We start from the raw sequence: 23,217 nt of genomic DNA on the forward strand, positions 1-23,217 counted from the left end.
AGGGCAATGCTGAGAATTGATAGTGCTCTGATCCTGCAAGAAATCTGAGGTATCTTCTGCAAATTGGTCGTATGGGGACGTGCAGGTATGCCTCCTTGAGATCTAGAGTTACCAGCCAGCACTCCTTGCCCAGCATGGGAAGAAGTTGCTGGAGGGTCAGCATTTTGAATTTTGGGACAATGATGAATGTATTTAAGATGGACAGGTCGAGAATAGGTCTCCAGCTTTTTCCTTTCTTGGAACTAGGAATAGTCTGGAGTAGAATCCTTTGCCTTGTTCTGTTATTGGCACTTTTCCACAGCTCTCATCTTTGTTAGTTGCATTATCTGCTGTAGAGCTTCTGTTTTTTGATTTGGAGGCAGGTTTGGCATTCCTCTTTTGACTGGTAAAGTGTGGAAGTGGAACCGGTATCCTTGGTCTATGGTTTGCAGAATCCACTTGTCTTTTGTGATATAGTGCCAGTTTTTTGAAAATAAGGTTAATTTTCCACCTAATGGTGCTGCTATTTGTTCCCTGGTAGGCGGAGTTAGAATCAAGTCACTGTGCTGTTGTAGTGGCAGTGGCTGTGTCTGTGCCTCTGTTATTACCTTGCCACTGTCGTCCTCTGTAGGCACCTCCTCTGGATTGATTTCTGCCTCTGGGACGCCTATTCCTGCCCCTTTGGGATCTTGTGGAGTCAGGAAAGGACCAATTTTTGGCAGGCCAGTTCCTGCTAAACCTTGGGGGTTGAACCTGCAAGAAATCTTTAACTGTTTGTACAGATTTTGCCCTTTCTTCCATTTTCTTCATTACCTGCTGGGCAGGTGTACCAAACAAACTGGCCTTATCCATAGGTGCATCTAATAACTTAGCTTTAACATGATCCGTAAGACCTGTTCCTTCAGCCATGCATGTCTTCTTATCACTGTGCCAGTCATGGCTGATCTAAATGAAGCCTCCAGTGCATCATAGCCACATTTTAAGGAATGGTTACTAACCTGTTGTATGTTATTTACCATTTCTAATATATATTTCTTATCTATAGAGTCATCCGAGGATAGCTTTTTAGTTAACTGATCAAGCATAAACTCTTGGTATTGTATCATGTGAAACTGACAATTTAAAGCTCTAGCTGAGAGAGTAGCAGAGGTGTAAACCTTTTTGCCCCATCTGTCTAAAGACCTGGCTTCCCTTTGAGAAGGAATAGGGTTTTTTGCTGTGGTCGAGGCTGCTGCCTTAGGCCCCTGGGATATGGTTTCGGGGTCTGCAAGTGGGGCCTTGTATAAGTGGTGATGAGTGTCTGGAACCCTGTAAAATCTGTCTGGTTTGACAGGGGCTGGAGGTAAGGAATCTGGTGCAGTGCAGACATCATTAAATGCATCGTCCACAACAGAGGACAGGAGGTATAGCTAAAGGCCTGTGTTGTGGTAGGTGCAGAAAAGTCCTAAGTCTTTTTCTGGAATCTGAGAAATCCTGTTCCTGCCATTGGAATTGTTCTCGCATGGCATGTAAGGTTTCCCCAAAGGAGAATTCTTCTGGTGGAGAAGCAGCTGGAATGGATTCTTCAGCATCTGAGTCTTCATAATTGGAGAAATGAGCCTCTGGCTGGTCTGTAATATCAGAGTCCTCCAGCTGAATCATCAGAGGACACAGGCTCGGGGCTCTGCTCTAGGTCTCTTTTCTGGGGCTGAGAGGCCCTGTCTGGGTGAGATTGAGATCCCTAATTAAGGATATTAAATCCTCTGCCAGAGTAAGCATTTGTGAACTAGAAGTGGGCCTAGTAGAGGGGGGCTTAACAGGCACTGTTTTAGTAGATTTGGCTGCTTTAGCCCTGGCAAAGGCCTTAATAGACATGGCTGCAGGAGGCCTAGCAGCACCACGTGCTGGGGTAGAGACATCCAAAGGGATGGTGTCTGATAAGTCACTAGTAACCACTGGAGGTAAGATTTCTGAGGCCGTTTCAAGTAAGGTAGCAGGAGCCTCAGTAGTAGTCATTGATTCAGCTGTGCTGTGATCAGTTTTCTCGGTTTCGGCCGAAACCGAGACACTCGCGGTTTGCTTAACCATGGTTTCGGCCGAAACCGCGGACCGCGAGTGTCGGTCTTTTTCTTTGCGTTTTTTAACAATCTGGGAAGTCGGAGGATCCGACGGCATAATGTACGCAAAATCTGAGCCGAAAAACTGTTCAGCAAACTCCAACCGACGCCTAAGCGTTCGTCGGTTGAATGAGGCACAGGCTGAACAGGCTGCTACGTCGTGGTCTGGGCCTAAACAAGGCAAACAGTAAGAGTGGAAATCTTTATGAGGTATTTGTTTCCCACAAGTTAAACAGTTATTGACTTTTTCTGACATCGGCTGAGGCAAGAAAGAGTCCCCAACGGGGTACTTAGCTTTTAGAAGTCTTCGAAGTAGTATTCGGAAGTAGTAATCTCTGGATCTGACCGACGGGCACTTGCGAACAGCCTCTGCTTCGGGCGCCACGCGGCAAGAAAGACTGGGGAAAATGGCGTCGGCTGATGCCTTTATACCCGAATACCAACAGAGATGACGTCGGGTGAAGTGCGACATCAGCCGAAGCCGGACCCGGACTTTGGAATCCGGCCGACCGAAGGGCTGCCTGACGACAGGACAACCCAGTTGTTATGACTGCAGATGCATCCATGAAGGACATCACTGAAATCCCAAAACACTGAAAGCCCAAAACAATGAAGACTCAGAACACAAAGTGTGCATCATAACATTGAAAAAAGTACAGTTGTGTACACTTACCATAAATGTAGATATTCGAGTGTATTCACTGTTGCAGTCATCACACTTGGGTTATTCTGCCTGCAGGTAGCCCTCAGATGGTCCGAATACCAGACTTAGTATTTCTTCGTCAGTTGCTGTCACTCCAGGACTAACGTCAGGTTGGCAGGGGTATAACAACAGGCAGCAGACGCCTTTACATCAGTTTTTCTTGCCCCAAATGTCAGGAGCCCCCCAATAGGGAGCTAAGCTATGGTGGGAAAATCACCACCAGTAAAAAGTAAATACCAATACCCCTGTAAGGGGTGAGTAATATACACAGAGGAGGGGGGGTGGAGGGAGGGAAACCAGGACTGCAACAGTGAATACACTCGAACATCTACATTTATGGTAAGTGTACCCAACTGTACTATGTTCTTCGTGTTTCACTTTTGCAGTCATCACACTTTGGTTGATTCCCAAAACTGAAGAAAGGGTGGTGGCAGTCAGAGTTTGGGATGGCTAGTATGCCCTGCAGGACTGCTGTTGCAAAACCTGCCCTGGATTTGGAAAAGATAGGCAGGTGGTAATACTTGGTGAATGTGTGTACAGAACTCCAGGTAGCAGCTTCCAGAATGCCCCTGGTGGGGCCACCCCTGAGGAATGCTGTAGAAGTAGAAGTTGCCCTAGTGGAATGTGTTCTGACCACCTGAAGGGTTGGTTTCCATGGTGTTTGGAGCAGAAATGGATACCGTGTGCTATCCACTTGGAAATTTGTCTGTTTTGAAATGGCCTTGCCCTCTGCCTTTGGTGCAAAACTAAGTAGTAACTGGTCAGATTTCCTGAAGGGCTTAGTCCTATCCAGGCAGAATCTGAGCAGTCTGTGCATGTCCTAGGAGTGCAGGTTCCTTTCCCCTTTATTTTGAGGATTAGGGAAGAAGGTTGGCAAATGTATAGATTGGTTGAGAGCCACACTGGACAACACTTTAGGCATAAAGGAAGGATTAGTCCTGCGGGAGACCCTGTCAGCATGAAAAATAATGAAGGGTTACACAGCCATAAGCGCTTGCAGCTCAGACACTTTTCTAGCTGAAGTGATGGCCAGAAGCAAGGCTGTTTTCCAAGAGAAGAATTTTAACTCTGCTGATGCTGCAGGCTCAAAGGTGGGCAGCGTGAGCTTTTCCAGTACAAAGTTAAGGTCCCAAGCAGGGGTGGGTGCTCTCCTTGGTGGCCTTAAGTTGTTTTCCCCTCTCAGGAACTGTTTGATGAGGGGGTGAGAGAAGAGATGTGGCTCAGTATTGTAATGAGCTGAGACGGCAGATGTATGGCTTTGAGAATGACGTCCAGCACCTGCTTGCTTAGGCTGGTCACTAGGGGAGAATTCAAAGAATAAGCCAGTCTGCAAGATTCAGGGTTTGCAGTTGCAGATGCAAGATCTGTCCACCCTGCTGAGTGAGGAGGGTTGGGCTCTGGAGTAGGTGCCAGGCTGCACAGTAGTGGGTAGCAGTGCTGGCGTGGCCAGTCCAGGGCAATCAGGATTGTCCTTGGTCTGTCCCCTGTCTTATCCTGAGTAACATTCTTGGGAGAATGGGCAGAGGGGGAAATGCATAGATAGAGAGGTTTTCCCACTGGAAGGATAGGGCATCCACTTTCCAGGCCCTGCTGTGAGGTGTCCTGGTGCAGAATTTGCTGAGTTGGTGATTGCAGGGGGAGGCAAAGAGGTCCACCTCTGGGGTGACCATTTCTGGATTAATGATGGGCTCTAATTGACACTCATGTGGGTCTAGGAGATTTCTGCTCAAGTTGTCTGCCAGTGAATTTTGTTTTCCTAACAGGAACTGAGCTTGCAGATGGACCTGCATGTCCAAGGCCATGTTCCACAGGGCCATGACTAGCCTGCAGAGTGGGTAAGAGTGGGTTCACCCCTGCTTGTTGATGTACCACATAACTGTGGTGTTGTCTGTTTTTATTATCAGGGGTCCTGGTGAGAGTAAGGATCTGAAAGCTGTTAGAGCGTGCTGAACAGCTAGCATCTCTTTCTGGTTGATGTGCAGATGAATTTGACTTGGGCTCCAGTGGCCCTGAATGCACTTGTCATCCAGGTGTGCCCCCAGGCATAGTCTGATGAGTCTGTGATTAGGGTTTGGGTGGCGTGGGGTTGAGTAAAGGGAAGTCCCTTGTTGTGGTTGAATGCTGCTGCCCACCAAAGAAACTCTGTCCTTAGACAAGGTATGATAGGAATGACAGTTTCCAGGTCCTGAGAATGTTGGCACCAAAGACTTGAGTACCACTGAAGTTACATCATATGCAGTCTGGCATATGGAATTTGTAGGATGCAAGAGGCCATGAACCCTAGGGCCTGCAGGATTTTCCTTGTGGATAGCTGGGTTCCGGTGGCCATTTGAGTGAAGTAGCCTGTCAGATAGGCTTATTTTTCGGGAGTAAGGAATGCCATCTGGGCTGCTGTGTCCAAGCTTGCTCCCAGGAATACAATCTTTTGACTGGGGACTAGTTTTGATTTCTTTTCTTTGACAGTGTACCCCAGGGAGTTTAGAAGGTTCTTTACAAATGTCAGGTGCTGCAACAGTATTTCCCGTCTGCCTGAATCAAGCAGTCGTCCAAGTATGGGTAAATTTGAATTTTCCTCTGTATGCAGCAAGCTGTCTGGAGCCAGGCATTTTGTGAATACCCTGGGAGCAGTGGATAAGCCAAAGGGAAGTGCAGAGAACTGATAATGCATAGATCCTGCCCTGAAGCGTAGGTATTTCCTGCACGAGTCCCTGACGGGGATGTGCAGATAAGCTTATTTAAGGTCTAGGGTGGCTAACCAGGCATCTTTGGCCAGCATAGGAAGTAGCTGCTGCAGGGTGAGCATTTTGAATTTTGGTACCACCAGGAAGGTGTTTAGAATGGAAAGATCTAGGATTGGGCACCAAGTGCCCTCTTTTCTGGGTACCAGGAAAAGTCTGGAATAGAACCCTTGACCTATCTGTTCTACAGGAACAGGTTGAATTGCCCTTATGGAAAGCAGGGATTTAACTTGGTTTTGTGCCTCTGCCCACTGGTTTGGAGGAAGGTCTGGGAACCCTTTTGGGGTTGGCAGTGAGTGGAAGTAAAATTTGTACCCCTGGGATACAATGTTAAGACCCATCGGTCTTTGGTGATGAAGTCCAGTTTTTTGCAAGATGGGCAAGCATTCCTCCTAGGGGCACGAGCAGTTGGGCAGAGGTGAGGAGTGAGTTGAGATGTCATTGTGAATTCTTTCTGAAAGGGGGGTGGCTTAGCACTCCCTGTTTTTGAAGTAGAGGCAGTCCATTGCTTAGATCTCTGCATACCCTGAAACTGTAGTCTGGGGAGGTTTGCTTCCCCTGGGTCTAGTCTGAGATGGCCTTGAGGGGGCTGGAAAGGACCAATGCTTTGAGTGGCAATGCCTACTGAATCTAGGAGCCTGTACTTGCAAGAAATCTTTGACTGTCAGGATAGATTTAGCTTTTTCTTCCATCTTTTTAAGAACCTCTTCTGCTTTGGTGCCAAACAGACTGTCCTTGTTCACAGGAGAGTCTAGTAACTTTGATTTGATATGGTCTGGCAAGGTCTGCTCCTTAAGCCAAGCATGCCTTCTCAGTACAGAACCAGTGACTGCTGCCTTGCAAGAAGCTTCTAGGGCGTCAAAGCCTACTGGATTATTTACTGCTTGGATTTTTGCTTGTCATTAAACTTTTTATCTTTACTGGAATACAGGACTACTGATTTGTTTTGTGACTGCTGTGAGACTTTGGCTTCTGTTGTGGTGTTTGTTTTACCACATTGCAAAGTATGCTTGCTGACTTGGCTTGCAGAATGCATAAGCTCTTGTAATTCTTTATTTTCTGCACAGTCTGTAAAGGTACCTAATTTTTGCTTTAATAAGTTCCATAATATGTTGCTGGTACTTCAGCATGTGAAACTGGCAATTCAATGCCCTAATGGCGAGAGTTGCAGAGGAGTATACTTTTTTACCCCATCTGTCTAAAGCTCTGGAATCCCTGTCCGAAGGGATGGGATTCTTAGCTGTAGTTGCTTTTATACATTTAGGCCCCTGGGAGATGACCTCTGGGTCAGCAGTAGGATCTTTGAAAAGAAATTTGTGAGAGTCAGGAACTCCGTAGTACCTGTCTAGCTTCCTAGGGGCAGGGGGTAAAGTATCAGGAGTTAGACTGGATTCCATAAAGACATCATCCACAACATCCAGAACTGGGGGTATTGCTAAAGGTCTATGCTGTGGCAAGTCTAAAAATTCTCTGAGTCTCTTTTTGGACTGAAGATAGTTTTGGCAATCCCAGTGGAAATGCCCTCTTAAAGTATGTAGGATTTCATCAAAAGAAAAATCCTCTGGAGGAGAAGCAGAGGGAATGGATTCCTCTGCATCTGAATCCTCATAAGCAGATAAAGGCATGTCTTCATATTCAGAAACCTCAGAGTCATTGGACTCTTGGTCTGTTAAAGCTGCTGGGGACAAGTCTCTTTTTCTCTTAGTAGGGGAAGGCTGTTTCCCCCTAATCAGCATAATCAGGTCTTCTGCCATTGTAAGCATTTGATGTTGTGGCAAGGAAGCAGGTGCTTGAGTTTGTGTCGTCGGTTTTTTAGGCGTAGCTCGCACTCTTGGCCTTAGAAACTTAGATGTTTTAGACAGAACTGAAGACGTGAAAGAAGTCGTTGGTTTGTGTCGTATATCGGTAGTGCGAAGAACTTCCTCAGAAGTCTGTGCCTGCACAGTGGCTCCAGACCCATCCAAGGTAGAGACATCCGCAGGTTCCGTAGTCAAAGAAGAGTCTTGTGTCATACCGGACTCCGAACGGGTCTCAGTAGCAGCCTGCAAATCCATCGAAGAGGGCATCAGGGGCTGCAAAAGCACTTCACTGAGTACCAGCCCTGTGCGGTCTCTCTCTGTCTATATCCTAATGTTTTTTTTGGAAGATCGGTAGTCGGATGGCTTACCAAAGCCATTTTAGAATACGGAGATTGAGAGTGGAAGTATTTAGCGACAATAAGGTCCCGACGACAAACTGTTCGGGCATTGAACAAAGCAAAAAACAGACAGGGAGGTACGTCGTTGTCTGGGCCTAAACAGGTGACGGTAAGAATGGAAATCTCAGTGTGGTATTTGCTTTCCACAGGCGAGACAATTATTAACTTTCTTGGACATCTGTTAGAGCAAGAAAAAAGGATCCTCAATGGGGTACTTGGCTTTAGAAGCCTTCAGGATGATTCAATTCGGAAACGAAAACTCAGGTAGCAGCTGACCGGCACTCGTGCAAACTGCTTCTGCTTCGGGCTTCTCGGCAAGAAAGACTGATGTAATGGCATCGGCTGCCTATTTTTATACCCCTGACGACCTGACATCAGTCCTGGTGTGACAGCAACCGACGCAGAAATACTAAGTCTCTGATATTCGGGCCGACTGAGGGCTACCTGCGGGCAGATAACCCAAGTGTGATGACTGCAACAGTGAAACACGACAAACATTTACAATGCACATATGAATAACATCCCTTCCACCTAAAACACCACCAAACTAACAAACACACTTTTAATTACATTTCTGCATGGGTGCAAGCCCCCCTGCACCACCCCATCTAGAGGGCTCTGCCCCCATCCCCCATAAATTAAATATACCAACTTCAAGATCGCACTACAGTGGAAAAAAGTTAATTTCCTAACCTCACTGTGTCATGATCACCATACAGAATGTAAACATAATGTCTAAATCACTTACCTGTATACCCTAAAAACACATACAAATTGGCAAAATAAACTCTTTTTCCCCTACTCACTTCTCCCAGCACTTCTCAGAACACTAACTTAACTTCCATAAAAGCAACACATCCATATGTTTACATTCTGTATGGTGATCATGTTACAGTGGGGTTAGGAAATTAACTTTTTTCCAATGTAGTGCGATCTTGGGAGTTGGTATATTTAATTTACGGGGGGTGGGGAGGGCAGAGCCTCCCACATGGGGAGTGCAAGGGGGCTTGCCCCCTGCAGAAAGGTAGCAAAAAGTGTGTTTGTTAGTTTGGTGGTGTTAGTTGCTAAAGTCCTTGAGAAATGTTTACACAAACAAGATATGCTTCATCTCTCACATGAAAATCAACTCACTCCTACTCAACATGGTTTTCGCCCCAAACATACTACATCCACTGCTCTACTATCCTTTCTCAACACTATTTCTTTAGCCAAAGACAATCATAAGCTCATATACTGCCTATTCCTTGACCTCTCAAAGGCTTTCAACACTGTCTCTCACTCTCTCCTACTTAGCAAACTTACAGATCTAAGATCTTAACTTCTCCCCAGATTCAGTAGTATGGTTCTCTAGCTATCTCACTGACAGGCAGCAGTCAGTGAAATGGGACTCTGCACTATCTATCCCTCTCTCAATAAGAACAGGTGTTCCCCCAAGGATCCATTCCTGGTCTTCTCCTATTTAACATCTTCACTAACACACTTTACTCGTCTTGTCCTCAATCTCCCATTGTCCAATATGCTGATGACTCAATAGTCATCACCATTGCTGACTCATCCTCTAAGCTACTATCAACTACCCAGACATCTTTCAACTCTGTAGAGACTTTGCTCACCAATAACCAGCTCATCCTAAAACCCCCAAAAACCTAAATTGCTTCTCTTTCTTCCTAAATCTGCCAACCACATCAAATCTTCCTTCTCCATAACATCCCTAAACAACACTTTTATAGAAGTCGAGACTAGCACAAAACTACTTGGGATTACCATAGATGATCAGCTAAAATGTGGCCTACACATAAACAATTCCATCAACAAAACCCACCAAAAGCTAGGACTCCTGTATAGGAATAATAAATTCCTTACCGCTGAAGCTAGGATATCTCTTACTCATACCTACCTATTACCTTGCTTAACTTACTGTTCCCAAATACTTACTAATCTAAACTCCTCTTTACTCACCAAATTAAAAACTACCTATCACAAGATAGCTAGATTTGTTGCGCAACAAACTTATAAATCTCACCACTGCCTCTCCCTAAAACACCCAAACTGGCTAGAACTACCTCACTTGCTCCTACAATCCCAGCTTCAAATCATACACGCCACACTACATCAGCCCAACTTCTGTCCTAGTCTATCCTCCCTTATCTCCCATTATACCCCTACCAGACACCTCCGAAGCACAACTAAAGGCCTATTAAAAGTTTATAACACAAAATCCAAAACCGGGTGTAACATATAGCTACCCCCCCCCCCCCAAATGCTTGGAACAATCTCCTACTTCAAATAAGGAACCAAAGTATTTAAATTAGCCACCAAAGACTATTTAAAAAAACACTGGACCTGCCATTGTACACCCCTCCCGACCACTAACTATAAAGTACTGTCAAATGAAGTCATGATACTTAGCTTGAACTATTTACTTTCTATTGCCTTCAACATTTCTTCCTAAGCTTATGCTATACACTGGCTACCGAAACTTAGTAAAACTTATTAAACTAAACCTTATTACTTTCTATACTCAAGTGTTATCATCTAAAGTTAGCAATATTATAGAACTTAAATAACAACTGTATTAAATTTGATTTTGTAACTTCTTGTATATCTCTATTGTAATGTTATTATTATGTACTATTTGGAGCTTTTCTCCCCGGGCCTCCGCTGAAAAAGGGCTTTAGCTAAGTCAGACACTCCCAGTCAACAAATTTTAAATAAAATAGAAATAAAACGTATAGCTGGAGGGGATGTTATTTACAGGTAGGCTGTAGTTTTCAATGTTATGAAGCAAAGTTTTGTAGTTTTTAATGTTATGAAGCAAAGTTTGTGTTCTGAGGTTTTTTGTTTTGGATTTTCATTGTTTTGCTTTTCGATGTCATGGTCTCAATATTTTGAATTTCAGTGTTATGAAATTTCAATGTTTTAAAGTAGACCCAATAATCTGATTGCAGTGTTTTTTTTAAGTTCTAGCCAGTTAGGACTTTTAGAACTATGCAATGGTGTTTTTTTTTTTTTTTTTTTTTTGAGAATTATTTGTTGCAAATTTTGTTATAGGCTGTCCCTGGTTTATTTTTGATGGTCAAGTTAAGATTTGTAAAGATAGGTGAGGCACAGAGCAGGGATGGAAGTTGGTATGTTTGTGCTATGCTATTTCTTGAGTTATTGGTGAGGAACTTACTTATACCAGTAGAGGGAACCTAGTTTCCAGTTAGGTTTTTTTGACGGCTATAAGAAGGTGTTGGTCATATCAGAGATCACTGAGCATTACTCAAGGAGTTTTGCCTCTGTGACATATTCTATTTTTGTTTTGTTGGCTGACAGGATATAGAGAGATTGTTTTTTGGTTTCATAGGATCATAGGCATTTACTAGGCTACTGACCTTTGGGCTCTTATAAGCTTAGCCAAGTTTTACTCTTACTTCCACGATCAGCACCTACCATCCCTGGGTTTGAGTAGGTTTAGATGTGAAAAGACTTTTTTTTAAGCATTTAAGAGTAAGTCTGGGCTATCTAGCTAGGATTCTACGACTAGAAAATCCTTTTGGGTGTTTTCTTGTAGGGAGGACAGTGTTTGGGCGGAGAAGAAGAGAGTGGCATCATCTGCACATTGAACCAGGGTAGTTTGGTTAGTGGCTGAGTATAGATTACTGATAAAGATATTGAAAAGTAGGGGTCCTAAAAATTAGTCCCTGAGGGATAATGACTAACTAGGAAGCACAATGCCACAGCAGATACTGTAAGTGTTGTTGCCTCACAGCAAGTGGCTCCCCAGTTCAATTCTGAAGTCTGCATGGTCCTACCTGTGTTTGTGTGGATTTCCTCAAGGTGATCCTGTTTATTCCCACATTCCAAAGACATGCATTAGGTGGATTGGACACCATAAACTGGCCATAGATGTGTGTGTGCATGAGTGTTTGTGGCGTGGATGAACTACTGCAGCAAGGCTAGCCACCCAGTGGTGTAAACATTGCCTCTAGATGACTGTCCCTGTTGAAGTGACTCCTGACCCCATGTGCAAAAACTGGAAAAAGGGATTGTGGATGGATGGAAACAAGACTAAATGTGAGGAAATCGCAATAGTCTTGCTGCCATTCCATGGCTCATTTCCTATTAGATAAGTCGCTGTGAACCCAGGTTAGTGATGCAGTACTGAGGCCTAGAGAGGCTATTTCCTCGAGGAGTTTCTGGTGTGATGATACTGAATGCTTTAGATAGATCTATGAAGACTGTTGAGACAAAGTTACTGTTTCAGAGTTGATTACCTGTATTTATAAAGTTTAAAAGGGGAGTAGTGGATTTATAATTAGGCCGAAAGCCAAAGAGAGTAGGTTAGGGTTGGTGAGGTATTTGAGCAACTGGATGTGGATACATTTTTCTAACATCATGGATATAGGGGTGCTAGGATGGCTACTGAATGATAGCTGGTAGGTTAGTAGAATTTTTGTCTTTATTGAAGGAGTATGATGAATAATATTTTTTGCTGCTATTCTGAAGTACTCTGCTGGTAATTTTTCAGTTGCTGAAGTGGATGGTTTCAATTTTAGTAGATATTTCCTTTATTGCTAAAAAGTGTTTACACTACCAAGTTTAAAGAGTACTTTGTTGTTGGTCAGGGATGTGGAATACTGAGGTGGAGTTTTGTTTGTTAATGATGAGACAGAATTTACAAAGTGGGTGTTGAGCTGAGTTGCTGTATTACCTGGGTGTCTCAAGGTTGTGGCTGGTTGGGGAATATAGGGCTGCCTGGGGGCGAGTAGTAACTAAGGAGTGCAAGAACATTTTGGGGTTATTTCTGGTGGGTATTTTGTAGGTTTGTAAATTAGTTACTGTCACTATAGTTTTTTTGTGAGATATCTGAGATATCTATAATCCTGTATATTTGAGTTTTATTTTTTGTATATGTTTTCCAGGCCCGGTTTCTATTTAATAGTAGTTACTTAGTAGTATTTGATAACCAGGGTGCTGAAATGGATTTGACTCTTGTTGCAGACTGTGGCCTGCTTATTTAGGTTGGTTAAGAAGATATGATTAAAATGAAAAACTGCATCTAGTAGTAATGCTTTTAGGCAGTTCTGGTTAGATTGCTTTAGAGTTGTGATAAAGCATTCAGGGTTGAAAAGGGTTCATAGGTGTTAACTAGGCTAATGACCACAAGGGAGCTTTTACGCCTAGCCATGCATCCCAAAGCTCTGACACGTTCTGGTACCCTTTGGTAAGTGTAAGCAGGGGCTTGGGAGATGAAATATTTACAAGCAGGGGCCTGGAAGATGAACCATTTACAGAATGCCTGTGTCCATTAGAGCCATAGGTGCCACATCAGGGATAAATTTCCTCTTCCCCATCCAAATGTCCAAGTTACACTTGAATTGGGCTAGGCAGGAACTCTACTTCACATGGACAGGGAGCCTGTTCCACAGAAGGCTTAGTCTCTGAAATACAAACATCTCTCTCCAGCAGGTCCTATTTATATCACAGGCAAGGTTTAAGTCTTTAGAATGGGCAATTCTGATTGCTGTTTGTTTTGTGGATATGCAGAGTAGGGTCGGACAATGCCTTGTATGCCAGGCATAGATCTCCCCTCAAAAGTCTGTAGGAGACATAATACAGGGATAGGGACTTGAGGCTATCTACACAAGATATGTTACTTATGTCCTGTATTTTTGTGAGGAATCTCTGTGGATCTTTCAATCGTTGGATACGCCTGGTTAGGTTCATACCCAAAGGGGGCACTCTACTCAATGATAGGTCTGATTAATGAAGGATACAGTGGAACAAGGACTTCCTTGGATCTAGATGACATACTTTTGTTTATAAGCTGCACAACATATAATGATTTTCTCACAACCATAGACACGTAACGGTCCATGGCTAGATTACTGTGTGTGTGTCCCCAAGTCCCAGACTACTGGGTCAGCTCCTAGGGATGTGTTATGAATATTATGGTTACCAGGGATGGATGACTTTCCAAAGGATACTATTATACATTTCTAGTCAATTAGTTTTAGTCCATGGTGCTGACACCAGTTGTGTGTCTACATCAGCCCTTCCTGGAGAACATTTGTATTGTGTTGGTAGGGGATTCAATGACAGGTCTTAATCTGCAATCATCTGCAAATTTAGTCAGCCAGAGGACAACACTGGTCTTGACTTTGGAGAAGTTCCAGAAAGGAATGGTCCCAGGCTAATCCCTGAGGGACTCTGCTTGTGACTGGCATCTTTGTAGAGCTGGATTCTCCAGTTCTAACTTCCTGGATCCAGTGTGCAAGGCAGCTGTCTTCACCAGGTTACATAAGGATTTGTACTTAATTTCTTGAGTTTGTCAACAATGCCTGAGTGGGGTAGTGTGTCAAATGCCTTGGCCAGGTCAAGGTAGGCAGTGTGAACCAGTTTGCCTTCATACATTGCTTTTGTGACCTTCTCAAAGTACTAAACTGGGTTGACCAGACATTAACTGTCCTTGATGAAACCAAATTGGGTTGGGGCTAGTGTCTGGAGGTTTCCTATGGTATTATTGATCCTTTCCATGATGACTCTTTCCATGGTTTTGCATAAGAGACTAGTGAAACTTATGGATCTGTAGTTTCTAGTGTCTGCAAAGGGCCCACCATTCTGCAGAGAAATTCTGCAGATTATAGACTTGTTTGTATGTTACTTGCGTCTGAATGCTTAGCTGCTGTCTGATAGTGTAGGTGGGGAAATTGTCACTAATGCTGTCTGGTAAGGTTTCAGTGCCATTGATGTTGTTGGGCTTATTTGACAGAATCCAATGTAGTGCGGTTTCTTTGCTAGATGTTGTGTGTGTCTTGGTAGTGATGTTTAATAACTGTGACAATCCGAATATGTTTTGGTCAGGTATGGTATTCATTTGTTTCCAGTCAATGTTTACGTCACTTAAGATTATGGTCTTCTTTTATATTGTGATACAGCCATTCAAGAAATTATTCAATTGTGGCTATACTGTTCCCAGGGGGAAAGTATAGTCTTGCCAGGCAGACTGATTTACTGTTATAGAGTTTGGGTTGGGTAATCAGAATTTCAGTATTTTGAAATTTTGAGGTAGTTTGAGGATGTTGGATTACTTCGAGAGTGTTTTTAAAAATTACTGCTATGCCACCTCCTCTCTTTGTTAGTCTGTCTGACCTTACTATGTTATATCCACGTGCAGTAGTATTTCATCACTAGTTATTTCTGGCTTTAGCCAGGTTTCAGTATCTAAGTATGTTGGGGTGACAGTGTGAGGATTGTGTCAAGATCATGGGTCTTGTTGCATATGTTTTGAAAATTTGTGTTTGGGAGAAATAGGTTATGAACTGAGTTGTAGTTTGGGGAGAGGACTTACGTAGTTCTAAATGGGGTGTGGTTGGTTCTGACTGTATACTGGTGCTTGGGCTAGAGTTAGGGTACATGTCCCCACTTTGGACCAGCTCAGGTAAGGTAAGCAGATATATGTAGAAATATCTAGCCTTTTTATGTGTATGTATGTATATAGGCGAAGAATGAGGACTTACTGAGCTTAAAATGTTTAAAGGTGTACACATTTAGTAGCAAGTGTGGCTATAGTTTGGGAGATATAGTTGAGAAATGTACTGTATTAAAGAACTGTTGTGGGTGTGGATTTGTGGGAGAGAAACCAGATGGATATAAGTGTGATTGTAAGACTGATGTGTGTGAGAAAGTTGAGTAGTGTTATGGTGATTACAAAAGAAAGTTTTGCACTTGAAAGGAATGCAAGATATGTTGCAAACTTCACAACAGTGGGTGTAGTATTTATTGCAGTGTAGGATTTCTAGGTTATTGCGTAGTGTAGGTTTAGTGTGGTTTTTGGTGAATTAATGAAGGTTGCAAGAATATCAGGGAGAGATTTTAATAGTGATGGAGAATAGGGAAGTTGCTGCCAGGGGTTGTAACTGGTTAATATTGAGATGTGGGAGTGGGTTGGGAAGTATAAATGTAGGTGCAATGGGGTGTGTGGGAATTGGGGGTAGGGTAAGGGAGAGTACTGGAGCCCAAGTGGAGTGAAGGTGGAACAGAGAGGGGCCTACAGAGTAATGTATTTTTAAGAGCAACAATCAGTGGTGCTGCATTTAGAATACAGGTGAACATTTTAAGGCAATATTACAGAGCTTAATCTACCACCAGTAAAGTGTACTTTGTGCCAATATTTCTGCTGGTAAAGAAAACAGCAGCAGACTATACTATAATCAGCCAGTATATTAAGGTAAGCTGTCTTACTAAACTTAATTCATGTTAGGAAACTGACTTTTCCACATTTTTTTAGACTTTCTATAGGTATGTCAAGAATCTAAATGGCAATGCTCAGATCTGCTGTGAGCTACAACAGAATGGCATTAAATATACGGATTCCAAGGATATTGCCAATATCCTGGCAGATCTATTTAATGCCAACTTCACCCCCACATCACCCCCTAAAGGGCCCATCTCAATACCAAAATATTGCCAAATTCCGGTAATTGCAGCTGCACAGGTAGAAACCACACTCTCCAAAGCTAAGAATACAGCATCCATGGGACCAGATGACATCCCAGGCTGTGTACTACATGAACTACAAAATGAACTGGCACCCAAGTGTCATGTTTAATCATAGCCTCACCTCAGGCTTCGTGCCCGATGAGTGGCGCACAGCTACAGTTATCCCACTCCACAAGGGGGGATCCACCTTGGATCCTAGGAACTACTGTCCCATCAATCTGATGAGCCTGATATGCAAGGGTATGGAACGCATTATCATGGAACTTATAAACAAAGACATTGGCAACCTTCAAACACTGGACCCCACCCAGTTTGGGTTCGTGAAGGGCTGATCTTGTCTGCTGAACCTGACCGACTTCTTCGAATTAGTCCCCAGAGCTGTGGATGAGGGTAAGGCGGTCCACACAGCTTATCTGGACCTAGGCAAGGCCTTCAACACCATCCCCCACTCTGGAATCATAGATGAACTTACTAAACTGAGCATAAATCCCTATGCCACTTGATGGGTTGCCAACTGGCTTACTGACAGAACCCAGACTGTAAAAGTAGCAGACTCCAAACGCAGCTCCAGACAAGTGGAGTACCTCAGGGTTCAGTCCTGGGATCGCTCTTGTTTGGCATCTACTTCTCTGACGTACAGGCCAACACTAAGGGACTCTCGCTAACAAAGTTTGCAGATGACTGCAAACTGGGATACATTACTGAATCCCCAAATGATGTGGATATTCTACAAAAGGGGCTTACAGAAACAGATGCTTGGTGCCAGAGCCATGGGCTCAAGATTAATGCCAAGAAATGTATAGTTATCCCCTTTGGGAAAAAACATGTACCTATGAATTACCACATAGGTGGCAGTACACTAAACACCGAAAGTGTGATGAAAGACTTAGGGACACAGGTGGACAGTGGTCTCACCTTCGATAACCACATTGCCACAACAGTCAGGAAATCCTTCTATGTGGCGCACCTCATCACTAAGGGCTTTTCATCCAGAAAAAAGGAGGTCAGTGTCCCACTGTACTCATCCCTCATTAGACTCATTATAGAGTACAATGCCTCATTTGGTATGTACCTTACAAGACATCTGCAACAGCTGGAAAGGCCGCAGAAATACCTCACTAAAAGAATCACAGGCCTAAAGCAGATGCCCTATGCTGACCATCTAAAAAAACTCCAGCTATGCTCTGTGGCATATCGCCTACTCAGAGGCAATCTCTGCTTAACATACAAGGCCATGTCAAACCCTGACCTGGTGAAAATGCTCCACAATGAAAACCCAATCCCTCAGAGCCACACGCTCCAGGGATCTAAACCTTGTCATCACAATGAACAAAACATGCTGGAGGGATAGGTTCCTGACCCAGAGACTTCCCATACTCTGGAATAGACTGCCTATACATGTCAAGCAGAGTGCCTCACTGGCCCTCTTCAAAAGGAACCTTGACAATTGGATGGGAGATAGGAAATTCACCCCGGGGATCACATCAGTCGCCCTGCTAGACAGGGGTCCAGGGAAGTAAATATTGTAGGAAGAAATATCCAAGGAATTGTTATGGCTAGGCTTGTATAGGCCCTAAGGCCGACAGCCTAGTATCAACCTATGAACAGAGTATAAGATGTTACTGTTAAAAACAGGGTGCTTAGGCAATACATATTCCTAACGTTTACTTGCAGGATATGTTATTGTTAGACAAATAAATGGGTGGAAGAAAAATTGTATTTATTCAGTTCTAGTAGAAGGGAAGGCCTGCAATCCTCTAGTAGTGTGCACACTGTTAGATGGCTCGATACATTAAATAGAGAGTACAGAAGTAACTTATTATTATGGAGTGGAACATTAATTATACTTTAAATGTTCTTTTCCACTGGGGAGTTCTTGAATGTAGATGAATGGTCTCACCAAGTATACTGGCCAAGTTTTCAGGAAGGTGGATGGTGATGCACTATATAAATATTAGTTGCACTGTCTACAGTTTTAAGTGTGCGCACTGTCTACAGTTTTAAGTGTGCACCCTCCCGCAGGACACCATGGAGGGGCCAAAAACTAGGCTAGAAAATGGAGAGGATAACAAGTGCGGCAAATGGGTAATGTCTTGAAAATTGGACACACAGAGTATTTGTAGAAAACTACTATTCCTACTATTCTGCTTATACCCGACAGAAACGGAACACATTTATTCCAGTCGTGAGGGAATGTCAACAAGCTAGGTTGAGGCTTAAACTGTAATCTACTGCAGTATTCATAGCTTTTTTTTTTATCCTGAGGACTCAAATATGTTTATGGAGGCTGATCAAGTGATGGACAGAAATTAAACAATTTAGTGAAATACATAAGAGGATAGGGTTCCAGCTGCAAAAGCATCTGGATGGAATGACAACCTGACAAACGGCAACAGAGAGAATGACAGCAAAATTCTTCTCTTTGCTCCAAAATAAAATATTGGAAAAACAAAGGGCAGCACAAGACCGAAACAGAAGAGCTAGCATAGAATTGTGAGTGAAACAGGCACTGGTGGAGATTAAAGCTGAACTGTACCAGGAGGACTGAAGCAGAACTGGGCCTTTAACTTAAGCAGATGAACAGCAATGCATCTATATTGTGGATGGTGGGATTGAAATTAAATAAGCTATTTTGAATAAAACTCCAATTTACCTGGAGAGGATAAGAATATAATTATATTTATATTGCTTTGGATTACAATGGCCTTGAAAAAGAAGACCAATATTGCTAATGAAAATTTAAATACAACTGTTTAAACATAAGTAGAAAAGCTGAAAAAATGATTTCAACAAATATTGAAACCATTAAATTTTTTGCACTTTTATTAAATAAAGCAATGTTAGGGGGTTATTAAATAAGAGACATTTCAAGAGTTGTAACATAGGAAAGGCCTATTAAAAATGACTTTCTACAAATTAAAAGTTACAAGGTACAGACTGTCAGTATTACTGTGCAGCAAAGTAAAGAGTATGCAATACGTCCAACTACAGTTGTTGGGAGAGGAGATGAGTGTTGAAGCAATATACAAGATTGCAGGAGAAAGGCTATATACTAATGAAGAACTGTGTAAATAGTTTGAAAGCTGTTGCTTAGGATGATGATGAACTTTTTTTTTATTAATGGAATACAGGGACTTTTTTCTATTGTTCAGCTATTGATCTATCAGGAAAAATGTGTGGGAAAGAGTAATTTATTTAAATTTTGAACATTTTACTTACTGTTCTATTTATTATTCATCAGTCAATATTTAAAATAAACATGGGTCTACAATGGTCTGGGAGTAGCCCAGTTTCAACACAATACTTAAAAAAAAAAAAAAAAAAAAATGGAAGTTTCTTTCCAGGAATAGGGGGCAAGTTTTATTTTACAGTGTCTGATGTCAAAATGTTATGCCAAGTACTGTTTAATTTGATTATTTTTGCTTGTGATTGTTAACTTGCAGCTTTTTCCCAGGTCCTTCATTGAACAGGTGTTTTCTAAGACTAATTTGGACCTTCCTGGTAAACAAATGTAAATGAACAAATGTTTGCACATTTTACTTTCTGGTACAACTAATAGACAACCAGGCACAAGATACAGGAAACAAAGATATCCATTAACTAGACTGCCCTCTTGATGACCTCACTGAGTAAAACATAGTTTGTGTCTTTCGGCTTTTCCCGGTTAGGGGTCGCCACAGCGGAACTCCGGTCCACTAATGATTGGTAGTGGATTTTTACGTACCGGGTTACCAGCCCTGATGCACAACCTTCAACGAAGGCACGCCCCATTCACGTATGCCTCCACACAGAAGACGCTCTAGCTGAGAATCGAACGGGACGTCTTGCTATGAGGCGACAATAGTAAATATGCTATTTTGGAACAATTCACTTAACTGTAGGGACGGTAGTATAGCCATTTACGCAGCTGCAACTTTGTAATGTAAAGCAAAATAGAGAGAATTGAGTAATATAAAAAGTTGTTAGTGCGGTTTTATAAGTTTACAGACAGCAATTTTGGTTTTGCTATAAAGAAAGTGGATAAGGTATACAAATTATCAGAACTAGCCCAAAGTTTAGGTTAGTTAATACCTGCTTTGCTGGCCTTCTAACTTACCCTGATAAAGTGAGTGTGATTTTTTTTTCAAAAAAAATTATGCCATAATTATTATGTTTTCATATGTGTTTGGGGAGTTATAACAGGAAACATATTGCAATGTGTTCAACAAAAAAAAAGACATTTGTTTTTTTTTTTTTTTTTACTGTGACAATAAAATGGCAGTCACTGAATGGGATGGGACTGCAACTATGGGCAGGGCTATGCAAAGAACAGCAACACAGAAAAAATGGAATACATGTGGAAATGGCTGCATTTCCTATATTAACCAGGAATGTGAATGGACTTGTGGATACAGTGAAAAGGCAAAGAGTATTAATTACATACAGATGACTAGGGTGCAAAGAGCAATGTTGCTAGAGACCCATTTAAATTCAGCTGAACATAAGAGTTTGACAAAGAAGGGATTTAATTGGAGTTATTCAGCTGAATACCAAGACCAGAGAAATAGTGAGTGATATTACTATAGAGAGGGGCTCCTTTATTGACAGAGGATGTAAAAAAGGATGGACATAAAAGGCTTGTGGCAATCAGGGGCTTCTTGCTTGGAAACACAACTACCTTTTTTGCCCAAGATTGCAGCTTTCGAACTGAGGAAGAATGATTTGGAAAGTAATAAGCTTTCAGACAGAGATCCTAATTAAGGGGTGCACTGGAATTTGATCTGTAATAAGGATGTGTCAGAAAGACCAAGGAAAGAGCCTATTACTAGAGAGGGTAGATTCTTAAGGAAATATATAAAGCTATTTGGGATGGAGGATTTAGTGACAGTCTTAGGAGCTCAAACAGAATTTACTTAGTATTCCTACAGGTATAAAGATCGGGCCACATTGAACAGACACTACACAATACACTAACATACTAAATTACTTGAGGGAATAGAGTTACATCTGATTACAATACCTGATCATGCAACTATAAAGATTAGGGTAAGAGGCTAAGGTAGTGAAAACAGAAACAGGCATCTTCCCCTAATTATTCACTGAAAAGGCAAGCATTTAATAAGTGAGCAGCATTAAGACTTGAGAAATAGCAAGATAGACAACAGGTCAGTTAAAATGTGATAAATTATGGTGCTTACCAATGAAAGCAAATGGCAAGGTATCCATCTGTATTTTTAACAGTGTTACTAACGACTCAAATTGTTGGCTCCTTTTGAGGTAGCCAGTGTGCTGGTATGTTTTTCTTCACATTTGGCATTTGATATTTACCCTTTAATGGAATCATGGTTAGCATGCAGGAACACACTTTCAACCTAGAAGAAAGTAGTGCTGGTGGGTTTTTACCTAAGGAGGGGAAGGATAGTACAGTTGTGTATACTTACCATAAATATAGATGTTCGAGTGTATTCACTGTTGCAGTCCTGACAGTTGGGATTTCCTGCCATGAAAGCCCTCAACCGTCTCGACTACCAGATAAACTTATTTCACCTCCCAGGCTAGCGGACACCTTAACCCACGTCAGTATGCTCGGGTATAAAGGGAGCCAGCCTGCATCATTACTTCAGTATTTTCTTGCCCTCATGAAGGAGGAGCCCGTAGTTAAGCAAAGGAGAATAAAGAAACAGGGTACCCAAACCCGGGGTAGCCTGAGGAACTGCCCAAGGTAGTCATATTGGAAATGGCGTGGGTGTGAGAAGAGAGGTGGCTCTGTGCTGTAATGAGCAGAGATGGCAGAGGCATGAATTTTAATAGAAGAGAAGGATAGACCCCCGTGTAGTAGGTCTGCTAGGTAATCCAAGATGAGATGCAGGGAGGGCCTGTGCAATTCCGGCTCCCTTAGCCTGGATCCAGGTGCAAAATCTTTTCCACTTGTCAGCATAGGATTTTCTAGTGCTGGGGCATCTGGCCTCACATAACATCTAGGACTTGTTTGCTTAGGCTGGCAGCTTGAGGAGAAATCAGGAAATAAGCCAGGCTGCCAGGCTGAGGGTCTGAATTTGGGGATGCATGAATTCTCCATTCCTCTGGGTCAGGAGTGTTGGGATCTGAGGTAGGTGCCATGGTGGCAGGGATGACAGGCTGCACAGCAGTGGGTACCAGTGCTGGCATGGCCAGTCTGGGGCAATCAGGATTGCCCTCGGTTTTTCCTCCCTTATTTTGAGATGTGCCCTTGAAATGAGTGGTAGAGGGGGAAATGCATAGACCGAGAGGTATGCCCACTGGAAGGACAGAGCATCCACTTTCCAGGCCTTGCTGTGAGGTACCCCGGTCCAGAATCTGCTGGGCTGATGACTGGAGTGGGAGGCAAAGACGTCTACCTTCGGGGTGCCACAATTCTGGGTTACACGGGTGAAAGTTCTGTGGTCTAGCTGCCACTCGTGTGGGTCTAGCAGGTTTCTGCTTAAGTTGTCTGCCAGAGAGTTTAGAGAGCATGGCAGGAATTGTGCTAGCAGGTGTAGTTGCATGGCTGAGGCCATGTGCCAAAGGGTCATGGTGAGCCTGCAGAGAGGATAAGAATGAGTCCCTCCCTGCTTGTTGATCTACCATATCACTGTGGTGTTGTCTGTTTTGATCAGCAGAGGCCCCGTGGAGAGTAGGGGTCTGAAAGCTGTCGGGGCATGCCGAACAGCTAGCATTTCTTTTTGGTTGATGTGCATATGTATTTGATTTGGGCTCCAATGGCCGTGACTGCACTTGTCGTCCAGATCTGCACTCCAGCCATAGTCTGATGCATCTGTGGTGAGGGTCTTGGTGGTGTGGGGTTGTGAGAAGGGAAGTCCCTTGTTGTGGTTGCATGCTGCTGCCCACCAAATTAAATCTTTCCTTAGACAAGGTATCACTGGTATGAGAGTTTCCAGGTCTTGAGAGTGTTGACACCAAAGGTTTTTTTAGGTACCACTGCAGTTTACTTATATGCAGTATGGCATATGGAATGAGTAGAATGCTGGAGGCCATGAACCCTAGAGCTTGCAAGATTTT

The 23,217-nt window shown here is 43.0% G+C and overlaps 1 protein-coding gene across 1 annotated transcript in view; it reads right to left on the reverse strand.

The window, feature by feature from the left end:
* The window catches only part of ABCA3 (ATP binding cassette subfamily A member 3), a gene marked incomplete in the record, with an annotated part of 1,818,321 nt that overhangs the window by 1,425,781 nt on the left and 369,323 nt on the right, over positions 1–23,217 (reverse strand).

Source organism: Protopterus annectens, chromosome 12.part0 (genome assembly GCF_019279795.1).
Source record: "Protopterus annectens isolate FY-2018-M chromosome 12.part0, PAN1.0, whole genome shotgun sequence".
Classification (NCBI taxonomy): domain Eukaryota; kingdom Metazoa; phylum Chordata; order Ceratodontiformes; family Protopteridae; genus Protopterus; species Protopterus annectens.